General features: G+C 44.9%; 1 protein-coding gene across 3 annotated transcripts in view; it reads left to right on the top strand.

Annotated features, from left to right (window-relative positions):
- The window catches only part of LOC139264573 (inactive phospholipase C-like protein 2), a 462,803-nt gene that overhangs the window by 117,956 nt on the left and 321,551 nt on the right, over positions 1 to 23,296 (top strand). Inside the window, exon 2 of one of the 3 annotated variants that reach the window (XM_070881255.1) lies at positions 6,045 to 6,303. The exons of the other annotated variants lie outside the window; for them this stretch is intronic. The gene's annotated coding sequence lies outside the window, so the exon portion shown is untranslated. The remainder of the gene's footprint in view (positions 1 to 6,044; positions 6,304 to 23,296) is intronic. 3 annotated transcript variants of the gene reach the window in all.

Genomic DNA, 23,296 nt, shown 5'->3' on the forward strand with positions numbered 1-23,296 from the left:
TTTAAAGGGAAATTTTAAGTTTCTAATGCAATTATGTTGGAATTGGCTGATGATTTTTTTGTACAAAGAAAAAAAGGATGGTGCTTATATTTAAAAGTCCATTATATTATATCACTTTTTATTACATACAAATTACCTGACTCTTAATGTGAGAAATACCACCTTGCCTGCAATGTGTGACATGTCATGGCATTATGCATAGCTACAGAGATGTAATTTCACTTACGTGAATGATCTGCAGATATTATTGGTTATTTATCAGTTATTCTGTGATTGATTCCTTAACTTATTTTAAGTGCTAACAAGTCTATTCATACTAACTATTATTAAGTCCTGTAAGGCAGTGGAATTGAAAGGACGTTGTTTATCAATGGTTAGCACAGCTCTCAGCCTTGAACGTCACTATTACTATGAGCTGATATTTAAAACAAAATGAAAAGTAGACCAAATTATAGATAATGAAGTATGCAGCAGATAAATAGAACAACCCAAGCAGGCACTGTTATACTCATTAGATCTGACAGCCATATGTTAATTATGACCTCTGGCACTCCGAGATCACCATCTGGAACAGCCAGTCAAGCTGTGTTCAGCTTTGGTCCGTTATGCCACTGTATATTTGTTTCCAAAGGCAATTCCGATCACCCTTCACAAGCCTTTGAATACTGACTTTAATTTGAGACTGCAGTATACTGGGCAAATTACTTGCAACTGATATTGCAGATTGTCTAGTAATTTTTAGTGGGAATTAGTCACATTTTGGGTCATAATCCCAAATCCTAGTTGGACTAGTGTTTCATCCTTGTTTTGCAGGCTTTTTAAAACTGTCTGACTGGTTTATGAGCAGCTCACCGGTACTATACTGCCGAACCCGGTGGACCATCTTCCCGCTGTCCTGCCTCCGGTCTCTTTAGGTACTTGCAGCATGCACTGCACCCGGATTGTGCACCAATTTGGCCCAATCCAATTTCTAGGCCAGCACTTCTATAAGAACACATGAGAAATGTGTTACAGGTACTTGGTAGCCTTCCAGCATCTCATCCAATTGAGGTTTCGTAATGTTTGACCGAACGTAGTGAGTGTTGATAATTCTTTCATGATAGAAACATCACAGCTGGAATCTATAATGTTCTCACCTAATGTGCACTTTCCTGCAAGAATCACTGGATAGTGGGCAGTAATGAGAATCCTGGCTTTTTTTGCCTTCTGTTGAGCCTGGGGCTACTGTCGCTAATTTTAGTAACCCCACTGAGAACAACTAACTTGACGTAGACCAGGGATCGAACATGGGACATTCCAGGTCTGTTGGCTCAGTACCACATCATGCAGTACAGTTACCCACTGAACCACTACAGAAACATTTTTGCACTCAAAATCATCCTCTAGAAATATATGTTTGGTAATTATTTTAAAAACAACAAACATTTTCTTCCAGTTAAAACTACATATATTGAATGAATATTACTGTTTCATATGGGTCTTTACTGCAACATAATCTTATGGCATGTTATTAGGATGACCCATTGTTGGGGATATTTACTCTGATTTTCTGAAAATAGCAAAAATGTGGTTGGGCAGGCTCTTGGCACACACTTGCCTGCATTGGCAGCTTAGAGGGCAGGTTGTGTAAAATTTATGACAGTCTCTCCCACTAACTTGAATAGGCTACTGGAACATGAAAAGTTTGGTCAGAGATTTTGTCCTGTAGCAAATTTAACTGAGGACCCCATTATCTGGGAAGGCAGCAACTCTTAATGAGTTGTGATATTGAGAGAAAAGGAGACTGATCAATCCTCAAAATTATTTCCAGCTCTGCAACATCGTCTGCCTTCACCCGTACCTCGCTCTACTGAAAATCTCATCCACGTCGCCTCCAGGCTCAACTTCTCCAGTGCTATTCTTGTTGGCTTCCCAAGCTTCACTCGACATAAGCAGCAACTCATCTAAAATTCTGCCATCTGAATTCTATCCCACACTAGGCCTCACTCCCCTTTAATCCCTTTGCTGATCGCCATTAGCTCTATGTTCCTATTTCTAAATCACTCCACATCTTTACCCCCTCCCGTTTCTGCAGCCTCCTCCAGTGCATTGTGTCAGCATGCACCCTCCTGTCTTCAAATTCTGGCTCCTATGCATTCCTCTCATCTCTACACCCAAACTTTGGTCATTTTTGACACTATGCTCTGTAACTTTGTTCTTAAATCCCTCTTCCTACTTTCAAAAGACCATTCAAACCTATCTTCACCTTGCTTTCAGTCACAGTTGTGGTGAGGCAGACTAGTTGGGCTGGGTGCTGTTTGCCTTTCCATCATTGTTCATAGGTTTATATGTAACCTTTAGGGCTGCTGACCAAGGACCATGCGGCTCTTTGTCGGCCAGCGCGGACACGATAGGCCGGAATGGTCTCCTTCTGCGCTGTAAATTTCTATGTTTCTATGTCACCTCTTCAAGCTCTCTTTCTGCTACTGTTTGGTATAGTGTCTCATTCTGATAAATGCCGTGGCATGTTTCTTATCCTTAAGTCATGATATAAATGCAAAGTGTTGTCTCACTAATTGTTTTTTAAAATTCGATCTGTGATGTGGGCGTCACTGGCAAGGCCAGCATTTATTATCCATCCCTAATTGCCCTTCAGAAGGTGGTGGTGAGCTGCCTTCTTGAACCACTGCAGTTCTTGTGGTGAAGGTACTCCCACAGTGCTGTTAGGGAGGGAGTTCCAGGATTTTGACCCAGCAACGATGAAGGAAGAGCAATATATTTTCAAATCAGGATGGTGTGTAACTTGATGGGGAACTTGCAGGTGATGGTGCTCCCATGCACCTGCTGCCCTTGTCGTGGGTTTGGGAGGTGCTGCCAAAGAAGCCATGGCGACTTGCTGTAGTGCATCTTGTAGATGATATACACTGCAGCCATGGTGCGCTGGTGGTGGAGGGAGTGGATGTTTAAGATGGTGGATGGGGTGCCAATCAAGTGGGCTGCTTTGTCCTAGATGGTGTCGAGCTTAGAGTGTTGTTGGAGCTGCACTAATCCAGGAAAGTGGAGAGTATTCCATCACACTCCTGACTTGTACCTTGTAGATGGTAGAAAGGCTTTGGAGAGTCAGGAGGTGAGCCACAGAATATGCAACCTCTGACCTGCTCTTGTTGCCACAGTATTTATGTAGCTGGTCCAGTTAAGTTTCTGGTCTATGGTGACCCCCAGGATGTTGATGGTGGGGGATTCAATGATGGTAATGTTGTTGAATATCAAGGAGAAGTGATTAGACCCTTGCTTGTTGGGGATGGTCATTGCATGGCACTTGTGTGGTGCGAATGTTACTTGCCACTTAACAGCCCAAGACTGAATACCGTCCAGGTTTTGCTGCATGCGGGCATGGACTGCTTCATTTTCTGAGGCATCAGGAAAGTTAACTGAATCTCTGGCTGGAAATTGATGAAACCCCCAGAGAAACGATGTAAAGGCCATTCTATCGTGGATTCTGCCGATGCTCCACATGTTGCGGGAGTAGATCGGGCAAACCCACAGTTCCCCATAATCTTCAAAATCCTTTATTTTATGCCAAAGTTTCTCACCATTCCTGTATCAGCTTATTGGGCCCAAGTTTCCACATGATTCGCGTCTGATTTTTAGGAGCCACTGGTGGAGAACGGACTATTTTAAAAATCGCAATTCTCCACATTTTTTTTTCTGCAGTTCTAGTCAGGTAGAACAGTTCTAGTTTAGAACAGAATTTTTTCTTCAAAAGGGGGGCGTGTCCGGCCACTGACGCCTGATTTGAAAGTTTCCACAGTGAAAATGTACTCCAAACTAAAGTAGAATGGAGCCAGTGAAGATTTTTGTAGAACTGAAAAAACCTGTTCTACACATTAAAAAATCAGGCACAGGTTACAAATTAGGCGTCCAGAATGAGGTGGGGGGGAGGGGAGGGGAAGGGAACTCATTAAATTCGACAATAAATCCTTATTTATACTTCTACAAATATTATACAAATAAATCCAACCTGAATAAACATTTATAAGCCACGAAAAGATTAAATAAACCATCTTCCTACCTGTGTGAAAGTGATTCAGCCAGGGAGAATTCTGCAAACGGCCGCTGAGAGAGGGAGAGGGAGAGGGAGAGGGAGAGGGAGAGGGAGAGGGAGAGGGAGAGGGAGAGGGAGAGGGAGAGGGAGAGGGGGGGGGGGAAGAGAGAGGGAGAGGGGGGGGGAGGGAGGGGGGGGGGGGAAGAGAGAGGGAGAGGGGGGGAGAGGGAGAGGGGGGGGAGAGGGAGGGGGGGGGGAGAGAGAGAGAGAGAGGGGGGGGGAGAGAGAGAGGGGGGGGGGGAGAGAGAGAGAGAGGGAGAAGGAGAGGGAGAGAGAGGGGAGGAGGGGGGGGGAGAGAGAGGGGAGGAGGGGGGGGGAGAGAGAGGGGAGGAGAGGGGGGGGAGAGAGGGAGGAGAGGGGAGGAGGAGGGGGGAGGGAGGAGAGGGGAGGAGGGGGGGAGGGAGGAGAGGGGAGGGAGGGGAGAGGGAGGGAGGGAGAGAGAGAGGGGGGCGTCGGGTCGGGGAACAGGAGCGCGGGTCGGGTCAGTGGGGGGGCGGGGGGAGAGCGGGTCTCGGGTCGGTGCGGGGGGGGAGCGGGTGTCGGGTCTCGGGGCGGGGGGGGGAGCGGGTCTCGGGGCGGGGGGGGAGCGAGTGTCGGGTCTGGTCAGGCGGGGAGCAGGAGCTGGCCGTGGGAGGAGCCCCAGTGAGGCCATTGGGCCAGGGCTAGGGGCTGCGTGCTTCGGGCCCCTCCCACACAGTTCGGCGCCTGGAGCTACTGCACTTGCGTGCCCACTGTAGCGCGCATGTGCAGAGGTCCCGGCACTGTTTTCAGCGCAGGGACCTGGCTCCACCCCCCCACAGCTTGTGCTGACTGCGCCAAGGGCCAGAGGACCTGTAAGTAGGTACAGACTACCGAGAATTTTTTTAGGCGCCGTTTTAGGCGTGAAAAACGGGCGCCCAGCTCGGAGGGGCGCCCGTTTTTTTTCTTGTGGAAACTTGCGCCCATTATGTCTGCAGTTAGAGTAAGAGCTGTGTGACTTCAGTCCATTTAATACGACTGCAAAGTGAGTGGCAGCATGGCTGGCTGCCTTTTGTATACCCCTGCACACCAGGGCAGGAAACCCCTGGGCTTCCAACACCAGCGTCCTCAGGTGGTACATCGTACATAGTTACATAGTGAATACAAAGAGTTTGCATACATGACACAACTAAAACCTTATCTCTGCTTCTTCCACACCTTATCCTCATTAGTGTGAGGAACACCATGGGAAATCCACAATAATTTGATGTATTTATTTTTTGTTAGTTTTATTAGTTTTAGCCCTGCCCAGTCCTGTTCACAAATTGTTCTGAACAGGATTGGGCTGGGCCAAAGCTAAAAAAAGGGAGCAAAAGAAATGGTAACAGTTTAAAGAAGATAAGTGAATCACAAGTTAATTTCTTGTGAAAAACAAAATATGACTGAATTGTTTAGAAAAATATAAACTTTATGGCCTGAATGACCTTTTCTGATTACTAGGGTACAAATATGTAAACACTCAATATGCATTAACAATTTTATTAAAATTATGTTTGTAGCACCGAAATTGAATCAGAATTAAAAGTGGAAGGTACTGATGCCAAACGATAGACCATAGACTTGGTATGCATACAAGGGCGAACAGCGTGGTTCGAGTACAGCTGCTCTTCGGGTGCTCTGTGAGCCTGCCCTGCACGCTATAATGCAAAGTGAATTCAATAACATAATGGGCATAACCTTAAAATTAAAGCTAGGCTGTTATCTTCACTCAAAAGGTAGTGAAAATCTGGAACTCTCTGCCCCAAAAAGCTGTGGAGGCTAGGGCATTGGAAAATTTCAAGTTTGAGATTGATTAGTAGTTTTTGTTCGGCAAGGGTATGAAGGACTATGCAACCAAGGTAAATGGCATTACGATACAGGTCAGCCATGATCTAATTGAATGGTGTGACCGACTCAAAGGGCTGAATAGCCTACTCCTGTTCCTATATTCTTAATGTTGCAGTGCCGGAAGCACTCTTAAAGGACTGCTGCTTGCCCTTAAAGCTCTTCTGGGGAGAAATGACTGGAACAAATCTCCAAATTCAAGCCACAAAAGTGTTGCAGTTTTGGCGATGCTGCAGAGGGAGCTTTTGGATTGGACGTTGGTTGATTTTGAAGCAAGAGTCAAGAACAGCATCAAACCAATCTGGCTGGAGGAGGCAGAAACACTCTCCTAGGAACAGGAGAAGACGACATTTTCTGGTTTTAAGCAGGTTGCCAAGGTAAACATTGTTCACATTTTGCCTAATTTTACAGTCTTACCTTGTAATTCACCTTAAGGGTACACTGGCCTAGTGGTTTTGTCACAGAACCAGCATCCCTGGAGACTGCAAGTTCAAATTCAAGTATGGCAAGTTACGAAATTGAATTGAATTAATTGTGGGTTGGTACTCAAAAATATGAGCATGAAAGCTGCTGTATTGTGACTTGAGTCCCATTAACAATTGGTTGACTGTTAATGCCCTCCGAGCAGCCAAGGATGGGCAGTGAATACTCCCTTGGCAGTATTGTCCACATCCCACGAACAAATTTTAAAAAGCACCTCACTAAGTTTGGAGCAGTCACAGGAGAATGCATATCACTCTGGCGACAGATTATGTGCTTTCCAAATGCACGTTTTAGATCAGCTCTATGTTTTTGTTGCCCTCAGTGAATTTGTGTCAGCTGTGGCTCAGTGGGTAACACATTCGCCTCTTGAGTCAGAAGGTTGTGGGTTTAAGTCACACTCCAGGGACTTGAGCACATAAATCTAGGCAGTGCAGTGCTGAGGGAGTGCTGCACTGTCTTTGGGATAAGATGTAAAACAGAGGCCCCGTCTGCTCTCTCAAGTGGATGTAAAAGATCCCATGGCATGATTTTGAAAAGCAGGGGAGTTACCAATATTTATCCTTCAGTCAACATAACAATATTGTCTGGTCATTATCACATTGCTGTTTGTGGGAACTTGCTGTGTGCAAATTGGCTGCCGCGTTCCCTACATTACAACAGTACTTCATTGGCTGCAAAGCACTTTGAGATGTCCGGTGGTCATGAAAGGCGCTATATAAATGCAAGTCTGTCTATCTTTTCCTTTGCGTTCCATTAAATAATGTAAGCAACATACACCAAGCAAATTTCTAATGCAAAGTACCTGGATGCTGCATGTTCCCAGACTCGTTGAAGACAGTCAGTGGCCTAGGTGCACATCTCATATATTCCTTACTCCAAGATATGTCCACTTCCAGCATTCTTCTGCTTCTCTTGGTGCCCTAGAGGAGGTGGTGTTTGAGCCCAGTATCCCACTAAATCAAGGGCCTCACAGCGCCTTGTGTCACCCAATGCAAGAAGGCTTGTAGCAGCATAAGTATATCTTTAACAATACCAATTTCACAGGGATTCGTATTGAAATTTGCAAAGCACTTAATTCTTTGTATGTGCTTTGAATTTTGATTGAAACCAAAATTCTCAGTGCAAGTGCCCCATTATCCCAGATACATACACTTTCGACTAGCATACAAACTTGCGTGTTCATGCTGAAGAAGGGTCGGAAACATAAAAGGTGCTAGATTGAGCTGAACTGAATGAACCTAAGGTGATCTTCTGGAGCTGATGTAACATGATTGCACTCCGATTCCTGTTTTCTAAGAGACTGATGAGATGGTCAACATGGAAACCGCTTCATCTGAAAGCATTATATCTCACTAGTTTGGTGCTGGTACTGATGTATATCAAGGACCACACTGGTGGTACAAACAGCAGCAGCACATTCTACAAATTAACTTTGGATGAAATTCTACTTTCAACTATTATGTTGTGATTCACAGATTAAGTAATTTAATGCAAAGTATAAATGGGAGTGTTCTCACTTTGAAAGTTCAACTCTTTACACTTGTGTATTAAACCACTGACCTGAAGGAAGTGATCTATGAAAGATGCTAACTGGTGATTGTGAAACTTTGCTACAAGGGCTAAATGTAATTTAATTGTATCACTTCACATGTCTATCCTGAATATGAAGTACAGTCCCTCAATATTTAATAGTGAAGCGTCTTAACTAGTAATTTTCTAATTTCATGTTCCCAGTGGGGATTCTTGCATGACCGAGGCAGTTACTGGAAATTAAATTAATGGCCTGGAAGTAATGTGCAGTACATCTCCGAATTTCCAGTGGGCATTGCTGGTGACTGAGACTTCCCACCAGAAATATTAATTTGGAACATTGCCCCGTATTAAATACATTTCAGGCCATGCTAACACTAACTAGAATGATAATTTAAAAATGACTTCAGTGTTATTCTGCCATTTTTGCATCATGTAAAAGGGAACTGCTTTATAGTGACACAAAAGTGACGGTATAATTGAAGCCACAGTCCAACACGGAGAAGTTCATAGGTTGTCTTTCATTGCTTCCGATTCAAGTGTTGCATTACATCAATGAACAGTATCTACCACAAAATGCAGAGTAAAGAATGTAAGCAAGTGGTGGTAGTAAGGCCTAGAAATGTGTTCATTTGCACCTCCCGTTAGCGCCCCCTGGGTTTGCTAATGGAGCACAAATGACTTCACCGGGCGCGGCATCGCTAATGACTCCCGCTAAATTCAGCGCGGGTTTAGCAGCGGCAGTAACCCATAGCTTCCCGCTCCGCTGCGCCGGCGATGATGACGTCCTCACCATGTGCAGCGCCCCGGACCCTAAATTGGGTATCGACCCCTGAAGCTGCGCCCGACGATGCCAGTGATAGCTTCAGGGGACGTGAACTGGACGGAAAGGGAAAGTGTGAGCCTTTTTTTAAAAAAAAACTCATTTTGTTGGTGCATAAGTGCCGGGTTGTTGTCACGGCACCCCTGCTCCCCGGTGGTCCAGGTTGTAAAGTCCTTACACAATACCACAGATCCACGCGAGGCACATTCTATGGACAAGGTCACTCCATGACCTGAACCTTTATTCACAGGACCAAGAAGTGATGACCCTGTGTGGGACCTCCCTTTATATACCTAGATGACCAGGTGAGGAGTGTCTCCCACACGTTCACCCCCTGTGGTCAAGGTGTGCATTTCTTACGTATATACAGTGTACAGTGTTGTTACATAAAGGTTACATACATGACATCACCTCCCCCTCAACATCTTATTGGGATCATAGGTTAAGTCTCTCGGGTGGTCTGCGCTCTCTCGTGGAGCGCCACAGTTGAGGCTCTGGTTGTGGCCCCCACCCCGATCCTCCTCCCGCGATCCCTGCTTGCCTGCTAAATCCCTTACCAACTCCCATCGCCTTCCGATCCCTTTCCGATTCTCTCTTTCCTGATCGTCTCTTAGCCCTCACGATACGCTCTTCCCCTCCCCCCACTGATTGCCGACCCCCGTCGATCCTATATTCCCCCCCACCCCCCCCGACCCCGATTGCCAAACCACCTCCCGCCGATCCTGACCTCCCCGTGGATCGACTCCTCACAACTGAGGCCCACCCGCCCGCAGCCAGCCAGCCTCTCAAGCTGCGGCTGGGAAACCATAGCCTCACATTCAAATTAGGCCCAGCTTCCTGGGTATCCCGCCCGCCTCACAGCTCCCAACCCACCTCCCTGAACAAAATTTCGGCCTTTGAGTTTAGTATTTATGCAACAGTAGCCTGAGTCTCAAGAGTGAGTAAACAAATGACATACATCTTCTGTTACTGAGCCTGAGGCTCTTTATTTTAGGGTTGAGGCCTGACTTCAGAAAGTTTCAGTTTCCGTTTTGTAGTTCTGTAATACACAAAGCTGTAAATTGCAGAACTCGTGCTACTGCAGAAGTGAAAACACTTACAGCAGCAGAAAGAATTGAAGAATAGAAACATTTGAGACAGTCTTTGTAAGCATGCCATATTACTTCTGTGGTCAGGTGGCAACATCCATGTTGGAAAATATAATTATGTTGAGTGACTATATGATTGCAACAGAAAATCATATCTGCTTTCGTCCTCAACCAGCAATGTTTCCACTTTTATAGGTCAATTTTCAATTATATTCTAATTAATGTTTAGGTCTACACTAATATTGGCAGCCTGCCTGTCTTCTGATCACACTACATGCATCTGAAGAAAGGTCATTGTAGTAGCAGCAGTCCCAATTCTGATAATTATGCAAATGAGCTTCTGGTGAGACAAAAGGAGCTGTCATCGTTTTTTCTACCTGTTCCGATGTTCTTCCCTCTTAAAAGTTCTGACTCATATTCATGTAAAGTTACATCTTTAACTTTTTCCAGTTCTGATGAAAGGTCTTTGACCTGAAACGTTAACTATGTTTCTCTTTCCACAGATGCTGCCTGACCTGCTGAGTATTTCCAGCATTTTCTGTTCTTATGTCACTATTCATGTGTACGCCTTATTGGTGTCAGTAAGCTATTTAACTGCAGGGAGCATCGCAGCCAATCCTGTCCTCACCAGATATATGTAAATATGGAATTTCAGCAGGGAAAGTATCTTTTTTTTGTCCTAAGATTTGAAATACATTAACTTAAATATTAAATGTCAAAATGTGAACTGGACTTAGGCTGTCTTTCGGAAGACAGGGCAGATGTGTTGATTTGATAATTAGGTAGTTTAGGGATCTTTGTTTTAGGGGTCCAGTGAAAAATCAGATTTTAATGGATTTTCTGGACTCGGTTGGTATAGGAGCCCACATGTAAGACCCTCTGACCCCTTTTATATCCGGAAGGATGTTTGTGTCCTCCTTCGTGAATACCGAACCAAAGTACTTGTTCAATTGGTCTGCCATTTCTTTGTTCCCTGTTATGACTTCCCCTGATTCTGACTGCAGGGGACCTATGTTTGTCTTTACTAACCTTTTTCTCTTTACATATCTATAGAAGTTTTTGCAGTCCATTTTAATGTTCCCTGCAAGCTTCCTCTCGTACTCTATTTTCCCTGCCCTAATCAAACCCTTTGTCCTCCTCTGCTGTGTTCTAAATTTCTCCCAGTCCCCGGGTTCGTTGCTATTTCTGGCCAATTTGTATGCCACTTCCTTGGCTTTAATACTATCCCTGATTTCCCTTGATAGCCACGGTTGAGCCACCTTCCATTTTTTATTTTTATGCCAGACAGGGATGTACAATTGTTGTAGTTCATCCATGTGGTCTCTAAATGTCTGCCATTGCCCATCCACTGCCAACCCCTTAAGTATCATTCGGCAATCTATCCTAGCCAATTCACGCCTCATACCTTCAAAGTTACCCTTCTTTAAGTTCTGGGCCATGGTCTCTGAATTAACTGTTTCATTCTCCATTCTAATGTAGAATTCCACCATATTATGGTCACTCTTCCCCAAGGGGCCTCGCACAACGAGATTGCTAATTAATCCTCTCTCATTACACAACACCCAGTCTAAGATGGCCTCCCCCCTAGTTGGTTTCTCGACATATTGGTCTAGAAAACCATCCCTTATGCACTCCAGGAAATCCTCCTCCATCGTATTGCTTCCAGTTTGGTTAGCCCAATCTATATGCATATTAAAGTCACCCATTATAACTGCTGCACCTTTATTGCATGCACCCCTAATTTCCTGTTTGATGCCCTACCCAACATCACTACTACTGTTTGGAGGTCTGTACACAACTCCCACTAACGTTTTTTGCCCTTTGGTGTTCTGCAGCTCTACCCATATAGATTCCACATCATCCAAGCTAATGTCCTTCCTAACTAATGCATTAATCTCCTCCTTAACCAGCAATGCTACCCCACCTCCTTTTCCTTTTATTCTATCCTTCCTGAATGTTGAATACCCTTGGATGTTGAGTTCCCAGCCCTGATCATCCTGGAGCCATGTCTCTGTAATCCCAATCACATCATATTTGTTAACATCTATTTGCACAGTTAATTCATCCACCTTATTACGGATACTCCTTGCATTAAGACACAAAGCCTTCAGGCTTGTTTTTTTTTAACACCCTTTGTCCTTTTAGAATTATGATGTAGTGTGGCCCTTTTTGTTTCTTGCCTTTGTTTTCTCGGCCTTCCACTATTGCTTTTCACCTTTCTACCATCTGTTTCTGACTCCATATTACTTCACCCTGTCTTGCTGCATAGGTTCCCATTCCCCCTGCCATATTAGTTTAAACACTCCCGAACTGAATTAGCAAATGTTACCCCCAGGACATCAGTTCCAGTCCTGACCAAGTGCAAACCGTCCCTTTTGTACAGGTCCCACTTCCCCCAGAACTGGTTCCAATGTCCCAGGAATTTGAATCTCTCCCTCTTGCACCACTGCTCAAGCCATGTATTTATTCTAACTATCCTGCTCCCTCTACTCTGATTAGCACGTGGCACTGGTAGCAATCCAGAGATTACTCCCTTTGAGGTCCTACTTTTTAATTTAACTCCTAGCTCTTAAAATTCAGCTTGTAGGACCTCATCCCGCTTCTTACCAATATCGTTGGTACCTACATGTACCACGCCAACTGGCTGTTCACCCTCCCTCTCCAGAATGTCCTGCAGCCGCTCCAAGACATCTTTGACCCTTGCACCAGGGAGGCAACATACCATCCTGGAGTCTCTCTTCCTCTCTGTCTCTCTTTCTCTCTCTCTTTCCCTAACACAATTTCCCACCTGAGGATATTGAAGGTGAGGTGTGTGAGGATAGGCCTGTTCCACATTGACTCGGGGGTTAGCTGGTTACAGCATTATTCAATCCACAAGTGACATAAGTGGAACAAAAACTACACATGGAGAGAGCAGGGCGGCGAGAGTGAGAGAGACAGGGGAAGTGGGGGGGGATTGAGGACAGAGGTTGAGAGGGTACGGCTAAAGGGGTCAAGGGGTATGGAGCGAAAGCAGGAAAGGGGTACTGAGGGAATGATCAGCCATGATATTGAATGGTGGTGCAGGCTCGAAGGGCCGAATGGCTTACTCCTGCACCTATTGTCTATGTTTCTATATGATTGCATTAAAGAACCTCTGAAAGTTTATTTCATTGAAAAGCCTTGCAGATTATTGGACTGTGTAAAGAAAATCATGCCAGAAAAAATATTTTAACCCGTGTAGACTGATTCTATCGAGATGATTGCCGTGTCTTACTGTTTCTGGGCATTATATCAGTAAATAAATTGAGTGTTACTTTTAGCCTGAACAGAAGTGTTTGACATTGTGATATTCTGATGTATTATACTTGTAATTGTTAGTCTCATGGCACGATGTCTCTCTTATGGTAAATGTGGAAGCACGGGTTTTTCTAACCCACCGTGCCACCCAGTTCCTGGCAACATTTTTTATAAAAATTTAATATCACTTTCATAGAAGACTCGGGGAGAAATTGGGGTCGTTTGCACCTTCCTTTAGCGCCCCCGGAGGGGGCAAACAACTTTTCGCCTGGGTGCGTCACCGCTAATGACTCCTGCTAAATTCCACGGGAGTTTAGTGGCAGCGGTAACCGGTAGCGCCCCGCTCCGCTGCGCCACCGATGACAACGTCATCACTGTGCAGAGAGACCCGTTTTTGCCCCGGAATGAAAATTCAGGAGCGACCCCTGATGCTGTGCCGGGCTATGACAGCGGCTGCTTCAGGGGATGCGTCCAGGCTGTAGGCTGCTCGCGGGGTGCTAGTTAAAGGAGAGGTGGCGCTCGCAAAAACAAAATCGACCAACTTACCAGTCGCGGCCCATTGCATCATGAAACAGTGGATCCGTGCTGCGATCTGGAAGTCCGGCTCTCCGTTTGAATGCCGGGCTGATGCCACGGCACCCCGCTCCCCGGTGGTCCAGGTAGGGACCTGCAGAGTCAGCAGCTTGACCCTTCCCTTTAATGAACGGGAGGGCCCCTTCTATACGACTGCGCCCCGCTCCGTATGCTTGCGCCCCACAGAGCAAGTGGAGTGTGTTATTTTGCGCTCTACTTACACTCGGGGGCGGTAACCCAATATCGCGAGCGGGGCGGGATATCTGCACCTGACGCAGGAACTCCCGCCTCGTGGCTGTTGCCACCCCGAGAAGGGGCACTATGCAATCCCCCCTCCTCAGTGTACTTATGGAAACTGGCAGTCTGCTGTGATCTCATTTTCATCTGATCATTCTAAACTGGGCTGGATTTGAACTCTAGTTTCAGAGGTGAAAATTCAGTGTCCAGCTCACTGTGCCCAATTCCCAGCAGAATATTTTATACAAATGTATTAACACATTGGATACTAATGTCACATGGGACAAGTTCAATTCCTGTGAAATTTTGAGAAAAACATGACTTTTTAAAAAAAACTGAGTTATTTGCATTTGTCCGTAACAGAAAGTGCCAGAGTATCATGTTAAATAATGGAATGTGCCTGAGCTTTCAAGTGTTTTTGTATTGAGAATACATGCAATCAATAAATGATTCTGTAAAATTTCAGTGGGTAAAACCCAGATGTTATTGTATTGGTAGAGCAGCCTCGAGAACAATGTTTGTTTATTTGTTTACACCTATGTTTCAAGGTCTAGAAATTCACAGCATGGAGCCAGCAGATAGCTGCACCAGTAACTGAGAAATGTTATTGCTCTAGTAAAAACGACTAATCTACTAGTGTATAGAATCATAATATCACACAGCACAGAAGGAGGCCATGCGGCCCATCGTACCTGTGCCGTAGTCCCGCTCTCCTGCTCATTCCCCATACCCCGACAAATGTTTTCTTTTTAAGTATATGTCCAATTCCCTTTTGAAAGTTACTGTTGAATCTGCTTCTGCCACCCTTTTAGGAAGTGCATTCCAGATATTTTAACAACACACTGCATTTAAAAAAAAATTCTCCCTCATTTGCCCTTTGGTTTACCTTTAAATCTGTGTTCTCTGGTTACTGTCCCTCCTGCCAGTGGAAACAGTTTCTCCTTATTTACCCTATCAAAACCCTTCATAATTTTGAACACCTGAATTGAATCTCCCCCGAACCTTCTCTGCTCAGGAGAACTATCCCAGCTTCCCTAGTCTCTCCACATAACTGAAGTTTCTTATCCCTGGTACCACTGTAGTAAATCTCCTCGGCACCCTCTCTAAGGCCTTCCTAAGTTGTGGTTCCAAGAATTGGGCAGAATACTCCACCTGAGGCTGGACCAGTGATTTATAAATGTTTAATATAACTTCCTTGCTTTTATATTTTATGCCACTATAAATCCCAGGATCCCATGTGCTTTTTTTTAAACAGCCTTATTAAATATGTCCTGCTACCGTCAAAAGTTTGTGTTAGTGAATGCCCAGATCTCTCTGTTCCTGCACCCCCTTTAAAATTGTACCACTTAGTTTATATTGCCGTTCCTCATTCTTTCTTACAAAATGCATCGCGTCACACCTCTCTACATTAAATGTCATCTGCCATGTTCGCCCATTTCACCAGTCTGTCTGTGTACTCCTAAAGTCTGCTACTATTCTCCTCACTGCATAGAAATTTATGGCACAGAAGGAGGCCATTCGATCCATCGTGTCAATGCCAGCCAAAAAAGAGCTATCCAGCCTAATCACACTTTCTAGCTCTTGCTCCTTAGCCAAGTACTTTTTAAATGCAATGAGGGATTCTGCCTCTACCACGCTTTCAGGCAGAATTCCAGACCCCCACCTGGTTCTTCTCAACGTCCCCCTAATCCCCAAAATGCAAGTTGGATCCAAAAATGGCTGAAGTAGGAAGCAAAGGGTAATGGTTGAGGGATGTTTTTGTGACTGGAAGGCTTTTTCGAGTGGGGTTCCCAGGGCTCAGTACTAGGTCCCTTGCTTTTTGTGCTTTATATCAATGATTTAGACTTGAATGTAGGGGTTATGACTAAGAAGTTTGCAGATGATACAAAAATTGGCTGTGTGGTTGATAAAGAAGAAGAAAGCTGCAGACTGCAGGAAGATATCAATGTACAGGTCAGGTGGGCAGAACAGTGGCAAATGGAATTCAATCCGGAGAAGTATGAGGTAATGCATTTGGGGAGGGCTAACAAGGCAAGGCAATACATAATAAATGGTGGGACACTGAAAAATGTACAGGAACAAAGGGACCTTGGAGTGCATGTCCACAGATCCCTGAAGGTAGCATGCCAGGTAGATAAGGTGGTGAAGAAGACTTATGGAATACTTGCCTTTATTAGCCAAGGTATTGAATACAAGAGCAGGAAGGTTATGCTTGAACTGTACAAAACACTAGTTAGGCCACAGCTAGAGTACTGTGTGCAGTTCTGGTCACCACATTACTATTTTTACCATTTTACTATTTTTATCTTTTTACTATTTTTATCAATGATCTGGATTCAGGGGTTGGCGGCACAATTTGCAAATTTGCAGATGATACCAAGATCTGTGCGAGTGCTAGAACTGTAGAAGAAGCCTGTCTGATTCAGGCAGATCTTAATGTGTTGGGAGACTGGGCTCATGACTGTAAAATTATATTAACTTGGATAAGTGCAGTGTTATGCATATGGGCAGGGCAAATGCTCAATATTCATACACCCTTCAGGAAAGGCATTAACGATGGTGGAAATAGAAAGAGATTTGGGTATTCTAGTGCACACATCCTTAAAGGTACACGAGTAATGCCGTGCAGCGATAGCTAGAGCAAATAGGGTGTTGGCTGTATCCATAGGACAATTGAGTATAAAACGAGGCGTATCATTTTGTCCTTGTACAAGATCTTAGTCAGGCACAATTTGGAATACTGTGTCAAATTTTGGTCTCCTCACATGGTGGGTGATATTGAGGCTCTGGAAAGGGTGCAGAGGAGGGCCAACTATTCTAATTCCAAGTCTAAAGCATCTTCGTTATCAAGATAGGTTAAGAGAGTTGGGACTCTTTACTTTGGAGCAGCATAGACTTAGGGGGATATGATTGAGGTTTATAAGATAATGAAGGGAATAGAGAGTATTTCAGCTGGACCGTTTATTTCAATTAAATAGGTTAGGCAGGACCAGGGGCCACAAATTTAAGTTGTATATGGCTAGATCTAGGTCAGATGTCAGGAAATGGTTCTTTTCACACACAATAGTAGACCTCTGGAACAAGCTGCCCTCTCATGTAGTGAATGCAGACTCGCTGAATTCCTTCAAGCAAAAGCTGGATTTGTTTCTGGCTGCGGCGGAGATCAACTCTTACAGAAGATAGGTACTGCAGGGAATTTAATGGCCAGAGTGGTAATCTGGACTAGTTTCGATCAACTAGATGGGTAGGAGAGGAATTTCTCAGATTTTTTTTCTCCAAATTGGCTATTTTTTAATCTGTTTTTTTGCCTCTCCCAGGAGACCACATGGTTTTGGGTGGGGTGGAGTGTATATGTTGTGATACACAAGGTATCGCAATTGTGTGGGACAGGCTTGATGGACCAGATAGTCTTTACCTGTCTGTCATTGTTCATAGGTTCGTAAGATGTGATTGCACTGGAGAGGGTACAGAGGAGATTTACAAGGATGTTGCCTGGACTGGAGAATTTTAGTTATGAGGAAAGATTGGATAAGGCTGGGTTTGTTTTCTTTGGAACAGAGGAGGCCTTATTGAGGTGTATAAAATTATGAAGGGCCTAGATAGAGTGGATAGGAAGGGGTCAACAACCAAGGGGCATAGATTTAAAGTAATTGGTTGGAGGTATAGCGGGGATTTGAGGGGAATTTCTTTCACCCAGTGGGTAATGGGGGTCTCACTGCCTGAAAGGGTGGTGGAGCAGAAACCCTCACCACATTTAAAAAGTACTTGGATGTGTACTTGAAGTGCCGTAACCTATGGACCAAGAGCTGGAAGGTGGGATTAGGCTGGATAGCTCTTGTTTTGGCTGGAGCGGACACAATGGGCTCCTTGTGATTCTCCATTCGGCCCATCGAGCCCATGCCGGCTCTCAGCTAGTCCCACACCCACGCCCTTTCCCCATAGCCCTGCAATTATTTGTCCTTCGGGTACTTATCCACTCCCTTTTGAAAGATAAAATTGAGTCTGCCTCCATCGTCCTTTCAGGCAGTACATTCCAGATCTTAACCACTTGCTGTGTAAAAATGTTTTCTTATCACCTTTTGTTCTTTTGAAAATCATCTTAAATCTGTGTCCTCTGGTTCAAATTTGTGTCCCCTGGTTCTCAACCCTTCTGCCAATGGGAACAGTTTCTCTCTATCTACTCTGTCCAGACCCCTCATGATCTTGAACACCTCCATCAAATCTCCTCTCAATCTTCGCTGTTCCAAGGAGAACAACACCAGCTTCTCCAGTCTATCAATGTAACTGCAGTCCCTCATCCCTGGAATCATTCTCATAAATTTTTTTTGCACATTCTCCTTCACATCCTTCCTAAAATGTGGTGCCCAGAATTGGACACAGTATTCCAGTTGGGGCCGAACCAGTGTTTTATACAGGTGGTTCATATTTTCCACACTCTTGTGCTCGATTCCTCTATTCATGACGCCCAGGATCCCGTAAGCCTTTTTAACCGCTTCCTCAACCTGCCCTGTCACCTTCAAAGATTTATGCATACATACCCCCAGGTTGCTTTTTTCATGCATCCCCTTTAGGATTGTACCATTTAGTTTATATGTCCTCACCTCAATCTTTCTACCAAAATGCATCACTTCACATTTTTCTGCATTAAATTTCATCTGCCACATGTCCAGCCTGTCTCTGTCTTCCTGAAGTCTATCACCTTCCTCAATGTTCCAAGTTTTGTGGTATCTGCTAATTTTGAAATTGTGCCCTGTACACCGATGTCCAAGTCATTAATCATCAGCATCATCACAGGCAGTCCCTCGGAATCGAGGGGGACTTGCTTCCACTCCCAAAGTGAGTTCTGTGATGGTTGAACAGTCTGATACGAGAGCCACAGACCCTGTTACAGGTGGGACAGACATTCGTCGGGGGAAGGGGTCGGTAGGGCTGGTTTGCCGCGCGCTCCTTCCGCTGCCTGTGCCTGGCCTCTTCATGCTCCTTGCGTCGAGACTCAAAGAGCTCAACGCCCTCCCGGATGGACTTTCTCCACCTCGGCCAGTCTGCGGCCAGGGTCTCCCAGGTGTCAGTGGTGATGTCGCACTTTACCAGGGAGGCTTTGAGGGTGCCCTTATAATGTTTCCGTTGCCCTCCTTTGACTCGTTTACCATGAAGGAGCTCCGCATAAAGCATTTGCTTAGGGAATCTCGTATCTGGCATGCGTACTGTGTGGCCTGCCCAGGTAGGTCCACTGCAGTCAGAATCAGGGGAAGTCATAACGGGGAACAAAGAAATGGCGGACCAATTGAACAAGTACTTTGGTTCGGTATTCACTAAGGAGGATACAAACAACCTTCCGGATATAAAAGGGGTCAGAGGGTCTAGTAAGGAGGGGGAACTGAGGGAAATCTTTATTAGTCGGGAAATTGTTTTGGGGAAATTGATGGGATTGAAGGCCGATAAATCCCCAGGGCCTGATGGATTGCATCCTAGAGTACTTAAGGAGGTGGCCTTGGAAATAGCGGATGCATTGACAGTCATTTTCCAACATTCCATTGACTCTGGATCAGTTCCTATGGAGTGGAGGGTAGCCAATGTAACCCCACTTTTTAAAAAAGGAGGGAGAGAGAAAACAGGGAATTATAGACCGGTCAGCCTGACCTCAGTAGTGGGTAAAATGATGGAATCAATTATTAAGGATGTCATAGCAGTGCATCTGGAAAATGGTGACATGATAGGTCCAAGTCAGCATGGATTTGTGAAAGGGAAATCATGCTTGACAAATCTTCTGGAATTTTTTGAGGATGTTTCCAGTAAAGTGGACAAAGGAGAACCAGTTGATGTGGTATATTTGGACTTTCAGAAGGCTTTCGACAAGGTCCCACACAGGAGATTAATGTGCAAAGTTAAAGCACATGGGATTGGGGGTAGTGTGCTGATGTGGATTGAGAACTGGTTGTCAGACAGGAAGCAAAGAGTAGGAGTAAACGGGTACTTTTCAGAATGGCAGGCAGTGACTAGTGGAGTGCTGCAAGGTTCTGTGCTGGGGCCCCAGCTGTTTACATTGTACATTAATGATTTAGACGAGGGGATTAAATGCAGTATCTCCAAATTTGCAGATGATACTAAGTTGGGTGGCAGTGTGAGCTGCGAGGAGGATGCTATTAGGCTGCAGAGTGACTTGGATAGGTTAGGTGAGTGGGCAAATGCATGGCAGATGAAGTATAATGTGGATAAATGTGAGGTTATCCACTTTGGTGGTAAAAACAGAGAGACAGACTATTATCTGAATGGTGACAGATTAGGAAAAGGGAAGGTGCAACGAGACCTGGGTGTCATGGTACATCAGTCATTGAAGGTTGGCATGCAGGTACAGCAGGCGGTTAAGAAAGCAAATGGCATGTTGGCCTTCATAGCGAGGGGATTTGAATACAGGGGCAGGGAGGTGTTGCTACAGTTGTACAGGGCCTTGGTGAGGCCACACCTGGAGTATTGTGTACAGTTTTGGTCTCCTAACTTGAGGAAGGACATTCTTGCTATTGAGGGAGTGCAGCGAAGGTTCACCAGACTGATTCCCGGGATGGCGGGACTGACCTATCAAGAAAGATTGGATCAACTGGGCTTGTATTCACTGGAGTTCAGAAGAATGAGAGGGGATCTCATAGAAACGTTTAAAATTCTGACGGGTTTAGACAGGTTAGATGCAGAAAGAATTTTCCCAATGTTGGGAAGTCCAGAACCAGGGGTCACAATCTGAGGATAAGGGGTAAGCCATTTAGGACCGAGATGAGGAGAAACTTCTTCACCCAGAGAGTGGTGAACTTGTGGAATTCTCTACCACAGAAAGTAGTTGAGGCCAATTCACTAAATATATTCAAAAGGGAGTTAGATGAAGTCCTTACTACTCGGGGGATCAAGGGTTATGGCGAGAAAGCAGGAAGGGGGTACTGAAGTTTCATGTTCAGCCATGAACTCATTGAATGGCGGTGCAGGCTAGAAGGGCTGAATGGCCTACTCCTGCACCTATTTTCTATGTTTCTATGTTTCTATGAAGCTGACAGAGTGTGGTCAGTGCTTCAATACTGAGGATGTTAGCCTGGTCGAGGACACTGATGTTGGTGCGCCCGTTCTCCCAGGAGATTTGCAGGATCTTGCGGAGACAGCGTTGGTGATATATCTCCAGCAACTTGAGGTGCCTTCTGTACATCGCCCATGCCTCAGACCCATACAGGAGGGCGGATATTACTACAGACCATGAGTTTGGTGGTAGATTTGAGGGCCTGGTCTTCAAACACTCTTTTCCGCAGGCGGCCGAAGGCTGCGCTGGCGCACTGGAGGCGATGCTGAATCTCCGCATCAATGTCTGCCTTTGTTGATAAGAGGCTCCGGAGATATGGGAAATGGTCCACGTTGTCCAGGGCCATGCTGTGGATCTTAATGATTGGAGGGCAGTGCTGTGCGGCGATGACAGGCTGGTGAAGGACCTTTGTCTTACGGATGTTAAGCGTAAGGCCCATGCTTTCATATGCCTCAGTGAATACATTGACCATATCCTGGAGTTCATCAAGTAAAGCAGTAGTAGAACCGACTCCTGGGGAACACCACTGTGTACCTTCCCCTTGGATGAGTGATCATAGCATGATTGAGTTTCAAATTCAGATGGAGGGTGAGGAACCAGCGTACTAAGCTTAAATAAAGGAGACAATGAAGGTATGAGGGCAGAGTTGGCTAAAGTGGACTGGGAAAACAGATTGAAGTGTAGGACGGTTGATGAACAGTGGTGTACATTTAAAGAGATATTTCACAACTCTCGAAAAATATATTCCAGTGAGGAGGAAAGGGTGCAAGAGAAAAGAAAGCCATCCGTGGCTAACTAAAGAAATAAAGGACGGTATCCGATTTTAAAACAAGGGCATACAAAGTGGCCAAAACTAGGGGGAGGACAGAAGATTGGGAAGCTTTTAAAAGCCAGCAAAGAACAACTACAAAAATGATTAAGAAAGGGAAGATAGACTATGAAAGTAAACGAGCACAAAATATAAAAACAGATAGCAAGAGTTTCTATAGGTATATAAAAAGAAAAAGAGTGGCTAAAGTAAATGTTGGTCCCTTAGAGGACGAGACCGGGGAATTAGTAATGGGGAACATGGAGATGGCAGAAACTCTGAACAAATATTGTGTATCAGTCTTTACGGTAGAGGACACTAACAATATTCCAACAGTGAATAGTCAAGGGGCTAGAGGGGGGAGGAACTTAACACAATCACAATCACTAAGGAGGTGATACTCAGTAAGATAATGGGACTAAAGGCAGATAAATCCCCTGGACCTGATGGCTTGCATCCAAGGGTCTTGAGAGAAGTAGCAGCAGGGATTGTGGATGCACTGGTTGTAATTGACCAAAATTCCCTGGATTCTGGGGAGGTCCCAGCAGATTAGAAAACTGCAAATATAACACCCCTATTCAAAAAAGGAGGTAGTCAAAAAGCAGAAAACTATAGAGCAGTTAGTCTAACACCTGTGGTTCGGGAAATGTTGGAGTCCATTATTAAAGAAGCAGTAACAGGACATTTGGAAAAACAAAATTTGGTCAGGCAGAGTCAACATGGATTTATGAAGGGGAAGTCACATTTGACAAATTTGCTGGAATTCTTTGAGGATGTAACAACAGGGTGGATAAAGGGGAACCAGTGGATGTGCTGTATTTGGACTTCCAGAAGGTATTTGACAAGGTGTCACGCAAAAGGTTACTGCACAAGATAAAAGTTCATGGGGTTGGGGGTAATATATTAGCATGGATAGAAGATTGGCTAACAAACAGAAAACAGAGAGTCGGGATAAATGGTTCATTCTCGGGTTGGCAATCAGTAACTAGTGGGGTGCCGCAGAGATCAGTGCTGGGACCCCAACTATTTACAATCTATATTAACGACTTGGAAGAAGGGACTGAGTGTAACGTAGCCAAGTTTGCTAATGATACAAAGATGGGAGGAAAAGCAATGTGTGAGGAGGACATAAAAAAGCTGCAAAAGGACATAGACAGGCTAAGTGAGTGGGCAAAAATTATACAGATGGAGTATAATTTTGGAAAGTGTGAGGTCATGCACTTTGGCAGAAAAAATCAAAGAGCAAGTTATTATTTAAATGGAGAAAGATTGCAAAGTGCTGCAGAACAGCAGGACCGGGGGTACTTGTGCATGAAACACAAAAGGATAGTATGCAGGTACAGCAAGTGATCAGGAAAGCCAATGGAATCTTAGCTTTTATAGCAAAGAGGATGGAGTATAAAAGCAGGGAAGTCTTGTTACAGCTGTACAGGTTATTGGTGAGGCCACACCTGGAATACTGTGTGCAGTTTTGGTTTCCATATTTACGAAG

The sequence above is a fragment of the Pristiophorus japonicus genome, chromosome 5 (assembly GCF_044704955.1).
Source record: "Pristiophorus japonicus isolate sPriJap1 chromosome 5, sPriJap1.hap1, whole genome shotgun sequence".
In the NCBI taxonomy this organism is placed as follows: domain Eukaryota; kingdom Metazoa; phylum Chordata; class Chondrichthyes; family Pristiophoridae; genus Pristiophorus; species Pristiophorus japonicus.